At 39.5% G+C, this 6,681-nt stretch overlaps 1 pseudogene; it reads left to right on the top strand.

Moving 5' to 3' along the window:
- Positions 1-260: 260 nt before the first annotated feature.
- Positions 261-861, top strand: LOC104860302 (annotated as a pseudogene).
- Positions 862-6,681: the final 5,820 nt, after the last annotated feature.

Raw genomic sequence — 6,681 nt, 5'->3', positions numbered from 1 at the left:
ACACCCTCTGCACCCATAAAGAATCATGGAGATTTATGTCTCTTAGGAGGAAATGAGGCAGGAGGTTAGGGTGTGGCCATGACCTGTAAATTACAGAGATACAGGGCATGTGTAAAAAAAACAGTTAGAGGGTTGGGGATTTAGCTCAATGGTTCTGGTGCCTGCCTTGCAAGCGCAAGGACCTGAGTTCGATCCCCTGTACAAAAAAAAAAACAAAAAACAAAAAACAAAAAAAACCCAAATACCCCAGTTACAAACTTTGCCACATCTCCTGTGAGAATGAAGACCATTCTCAGTAATCAGACTGTCGACATTCCAAAAAATGTCAACATCACTCTGAGGGGATGCACAGTTATTGTGAAGGGTCCCAGAGGAACACTGCAGAGGGACTTCAACTGCATTAATGTAGAACTCAGTCTCCTTGGAAAGAGAAAGAAGAGGCTCCGGGCTGACAAATGGTGGGGAAACAGAAAGGAACTGGCTACTATTTGCATCATCTGTAGTCATGTACAGAATATGATCAAGGGTGTTATGCTGGGCTTCCATTACAAGCTGAGGTCTGTGTATGCTCATTTCCCCATTTCCCCATGAACATTGCTATTCAGGAGAATGGGTCTCTTGTTGAAATCCAAAATTTCTTGGGTGAAAAATACATCCGCTGGGTTGTATGAGGGCAGGTGTTACTTGCTCAGTATCTCAAGCCCAGAAAAACAATCCTTGAAGGAAAATGACATTGAACTTGCCTCAAATTCAGCTGCTTTGATTCAGCAAGCAACAACAGTCCAAAACAAAGATATCAGAAAAATTCTGGATGGCATTTATGTTTCTGAAAAGGGAACAGTTCAGCAGCCTGATGAATAAGATCCACGAGTTATTGAGCTACAGAAACAAGCTTCTGGACTGGAAGATAAATTTGTGATATTTTAATGATGGTAATAAAAGATCTCTGTTGATTTGAAAAAAGAAAAGAAAAGAAATCAAGTCCTGCACCTGGAATCAATCAGAAAGTGCTAGCTTCTATTCTTCATACAAGAACTCAAGCAGTTTGTGATAGGATGGCCTAGACCTGAAGTCATCCTTAGGGATGAGAGATACAAAAGAAGGCTGCTTGCTATTAAGCTCTTGGCCACTGCTCTCTCACAGTGATCTGCTTTTACCCTACAGAATATACCTCTTTTCCTACCTTTAATTTGCTCACACTCACTCTGCAGAGTATGTTTCTTTTCCTACCTTTAATAAATGTAAAACTTCATAAAAATCGTATAATATTTTTATAGTGTTCATCCAACCTTTTTGCCCACATTTGTTTGGTCTTTATAAAGGCTGAAAGCCATCATTTCAAATCAAAGTAAAACGATTATGAATATTGATGCAGTAAATAACACATATATACTTTCATGAGCAGGAATTATAGGAAATGAGGGGAAGAATATGCAGAAACATGCTAATAACACAGTTTAACACAACTGTCCAAGCTAGGCCAAATGAAAAAAGAGACAAGCAGAAGACCTATTCTGAATAATCATAAGCTAGATCTAGACATATATCAAACTTTACAACAGGATGATAAACACTCTTAAATACCCAAGGAATAGTCATAAAATTTTACCATATTCCAGGCCACAAGAAAGTAATCATCAAATTCAATAAGGTATAACACAGCCAGTATTACCATATTTCACAATTAAGAAAGTCCAATAGTAAATTTTAAAATTCTCTTACACAAAATAAAATTAAAGCTCTGAGATTTATTGCAACATTATTCACAATAGCCAAGATATGAACTTCTGTCCATTGACAGAAGAATAAAGAAAATGCCATATGATGATCACATGAACACATACACACACACACATAAAATGGAATATTATTCAGAGATAAAAAGAATGAAGTTCTGTCACTTGCAGCAACATGGAACTGGAGGACATATGGTAAGTGAAATAAATCAGGCACAGCAAGACAAATACATGTGTTCTTACTCATATGTGAAGATAAAACTTTGATCTCAAATCAATAATGAATAAAATAGTGATTACCAGGACCTGGGAAGACTGTGGGGCAGGAAGAATGGAGAGAGAATAGTTGATGGTAACAGGTGTGCAGTTGGATAGGGACGATACCGTCTGATAGTCTTTTTTAAGGTACCAGGGATCGAACTCGGGTCTTTGTGCTTGCAAGGCAGGCAGAACCACTGAGCTAAATCCTCGGCTCACCTTGTGATATTGTATAACACAGTAGAATAACGACGGTTTGTAACAATTCAGTGTCTCAAAATAACTAATGGAGAGGATTGTGAATATTCTCAATGCAATGAAATGATGTCTGATATACCAATTGCCCTAATTTTATCATTAAACATTATATACATGTAGTTAAAAGTCACACTATACCCATAAATATGTACAGTTATTGTGTGACAATTAAAAATAAAATGTATATACACCTAAATTCTGAGTGAAAGGGAAAATGCAAACCAAAATTGTAGGATTAAAATATACAATAATGGGATGAAAAAAACGGTGGAGCAGTGAGTGCCAGCAAATCAGTTTCTCCAGGACACAGTGCCCAGATCTGGAAAACAGTAGCTTGGAGAGGAACCAGAGTGACTGGAGGGTACACAGGAACCACGAGGAAACTGACAGAGAAGAAGAAAATAGGATTAAGTGATACAGAAGAAAGAGGGGAGACTGTATGACACTGCCAACAGCAGCTGGGTAGACTCTTACGCAGTTGGAGAGAGCAGGAAGAATGCAAGACATTGCTTCCCCAGTGGCTCTCCAGGGCCAACATTCGGTGAATGACTGTGGTACAAGGGCCTGAGAACACAGTTGTGTGGAGAAGCTGGTGGGGAAACTGTTGTAGGGAAGGGCTGGTTGTTTGAACCTAGATCCAAGAACAGCTCCTTGGCTGCTTCACAATGCCAAGTTCCCAGAGAGAAGGACAGTCATGGGAGACTGCGTGCAGTTGGAGAGCGGACTAGGGGGAATCCTGCTGAGAGGCAGGGGCTGATGATCACAGATTTGGCTGCTGTGTCAGAATCCAGTTTCAGCCTGAATTACACAGGATTGGAAGCTCACATTGGTGTTATGTTTCCACAGTAAGCAAATTTCTACACCTACCATTGTTCTGGGGGTAGACAGCCACCTTAGACTTCCAGCGCAAAGAGAGGTCCTGGCCTGAGCTCTGCTCCTTAACCGGAGCTGGAGGAAAGGGCTCACATGTACAAAACAATAGAAAACTTTCTTCTACTCTTCTTTATTTGATTGTATTATTTTACATTTCTAACTTTTATTTTACATTTTTAAATTTTTTTACCATTTTCTTCCTTTTGTACATTTTCCCCCATCCATTTATTCCATTATTTTACCCTTTTTTCTTTTGTGAGCATGTCTGTGTGTGTTTCACTTACTCTTGTCTTTTTATTTCTCCCAATATAATTTATGAAGGGCAAAGGAATTCTACCTTATCTACTAATATTCCTCCCACTTTTACTCATATCACTTAACCTGACCTTTTTCTCCTGTGTTTCATTCATTCTCAATTTTATTTTTTTTTCTGTCCACCTTTTCAGTAGTCTCCTTTCAAGTTTATCACTAATATTTGTGTCAATCATAGAGTCTTTGCTCATCCCCATTTCCCACTAACAATTTTGTACCCAGTTTTCCTTGTTATATTACAACATATCCCGGGCATCAATAGGATCCCTTGCCCCACTCCTATTTCTCCCTTCCCATGCCACAGAGCAGAGTACTTAAAAAACAAAGAAACCAAAAAATCTTTTTTTGGCCTTTATTTCTTCTCTTCCCCTTCTGGCATTATCTGGCCCCAAATCCCCTGCACTTTGTTTATTCATTTATTTATTTTGGTACCAGGGATTGAACTCAGCACCTTGTGCTTACAAAGCAGTGAAACCACTGAGCTAAACCCCCAGCCCTCCCTTGTACTTTAGATAACTGATTCTATAAAATTACCATTAAATGTTGTTTATCACTATTAGGGAAGACACAACCATCACATTTAGTGCACATTAACTCTGGGTCAAGACTTGGGTTATTATAATGCTTACACTATAGCTGTGGATTCATTTCTCTTCTAAGCCAAAGGGAGACCCAAAACAGGGTTCTATGCTATGCTATTTCTCAACTAGCCGTGACAGACACCACTGTGATGGATTTGCCTGTTTCTGCTGTAGTTGAATTAATTGCATAGGAATAATCTTGACTCAGTGGACAATTTAGTGCCAATGAACTTGTCTGTTGAATTCATCATCACACCTAGGGAGAGGGACAGCAAGAGTTCCTAACCCAAGAACTCAGACTGTATTAGACTCTGCAACAATGGCTGTAACCTGGCAGAGGGGTCCTGAGTCTGAATTAACCAGTACTGCGGTGGAGGGATCAGAGGCTCTCCGGTAAAGAAGCTACTTGAGAATCACATATGCAATGTGTCATTGGATAATCCTTGTTCCCACTGGATATTTTGGCTATTTTTTCTATATGTTTCTTGATTTTATTTAGAAACATGGAATTTTGTTACTCTTGTACATTTGTTCTTTCACTGGCTCTGATTTAGTTGGTGCTGGGTTCTCTCCCTAGTCTCAGCTCTTTATCTAGTTTCTTAAGTTCAATCCCCCAGACAATATTAGTAACATATTTCTTTATTCTTTTTTCAAACATTGAAACTCCTACTCCTAAGATTTAAATTCCCCATACTTAGCTCCCCCACACCCACTCCTTTCTTCCCTAGCATAATTCATTTTCCTCCACATCTTAAGCATTGGGCTCTTCCATATCTTACCTAGTGTACCGTCCTCCCCATGAGCAAGTTCAAATAACCACATAGCTTTCCGCAACCACAAAGTGAGTCAGCTTTCTCCCATGTCTCACCCTTACCTCCACAAAATTTGCTCAGAAAACTCACTTCTAAATCTCAACTCAACTAAAAGTACTCCAGTAAAATCAGAAGCCGCATCAATCTTCTCATCTACCGCTAGTCTCCCCTTCAAACCTCGCCCTTAGTGTCTAACACTACGCATCCAATCACCTCCTGTTCTCCCCACCCCACCTCACCTACTTCACTGCACAGCAACCACAAATAATAAACTGTCATAGTGTGCACAGAGAACAGACAAAGAGATGAAGAGTAACTGCAAGGAATATCATATGAAAGTGTTGTAAGATTGAATCTGTGGGTTCTGTTACAAATTGAAGCATCTCATCCATCAAAACATAGGGAAGAGTTAAAAATCACTTGAATAGAAGGAGAAAATGCCAGCACTGGACATATACAGCTAAAAGTTACTCATATGGAGGCAACATCCCACCAAAAATCATGATACAATTCACAAACTCTCCTCTCTTCTCTATTCCCAACCTGCAGTAACCACCCCCCCAAAATAGAGAAGAAAATAGGGAGCCATATATAATTTTTAAAAGATATACCTTCTATCCATAGATAGAAGAAGGAGATAGACAGAAGAAGGTGAATGGGGAAACAAGGAAATGAAAAATATCTGACCCCTCCCCCAAGGCAGGGAAGGGGCCACAAAGAGGGAAGAAAACAAACACCTGGTAGCAGAAATCTATGAAAAGTTCTTAGAAAGGATAATAAAAATAGATGAGTTAAAAGAGGTAACGAGCCGGGCATGGTGGCACACGCTTGTAATCCCAGCACTCGGGAGGCTGAGGCAGGAGGATTGCTGTGAGTTCGAGACCAACCTGGGCTACACAGTGAGCTCCAGGTCAGTCTCAACTGTACAGTGAGACCCAAAAAACCAAACCCCCCCCCAAAAAAAGAAAAGAGGTAATGAAATAAAATTTCACAGCAATTACATTCAATATGGCCAAGGTGAATTTGGGGGAAATAAGTAAAAAATTAGACAAGCTAAAAAATAAAAAAAAAAAAAAAAAAGCTCAAAATTTGAATCATAGACTCAACAAAGACATGGAATCTTCAAAAAAATGTCAGATGGAAACATCTAAAATAAAAAACTGTAGAGAATTCATGCTTTGCAGAAATGATCACTGTGAAGGCAGAGTAGCTAGTACTGAGGACAAAATAGTGAATGACAGCAAAGACCTCAGAAAAGCTAAAAAGAGAACAAGAGAAAACTGTCCAGCAGCTATTACATGACAACAAAAAGACCAATGCAAGGCTAATTGGAGTTACAGAAAAACTAGAAGATAGCACAGATGGACGCACTAACACGCTTACAAAAAAATTTCTTTTTGTACTGGAGATGGAATTCCGGTCCTTGCGCTTGTGAGGCAGGCAGCAGAACCACTGAGCTAAATCTACGGGCCTATGTTTACAAAAATTAAAGAAGAAAAATTTCTACATGTAAGAAGGGCTTATGGGCTGGGGATTTAGGTCAGTAGTTCCTCCGCCCGAGATGGACGCACTAACACGCTTACAAAAAAATTTCTTTTTGTACTGGAGATGGAATTCCGGTCCTTGCGCTTGTGAGGCAGGCAGCAGAACCACTGAGCTAAATCTACGGGCCTATGTTTACAAAAATTAAAGAAGAAAAATTTCTACATGTAAGAAGGGCTTATGGGCTGGGGATTTAGGTCAGTAGTTCCTCCGCCCGCCTCAAAAGTAAAAGGACCCGAGTTCGATCCTCGGTACCAAAAAAAAAAAAAAAAAAAAAAAAAAGAGAAAAGTTAAAGAGCGCTCCACCAG

Source organism: Fukomys damarensis, unplaced genomic scaffold (assembly GCF_012274545.1).
Source record: "Fukomys damarensis isolate Sample0158 unplaced genomic scaffold, DMR_v1.0_HiC HiC_scaffold_39, whole genome shotgun sequence".
Classification (NCBI taxonomy): Eukaryota; Metazoa; Chordata; class Mammalia; order Rodentia; family Bathyergidae; genus Fukomys; species Fukomys damarensis.
This window is presented reverse-complemented; position numbering and strand designations above follow the sequence as displayed.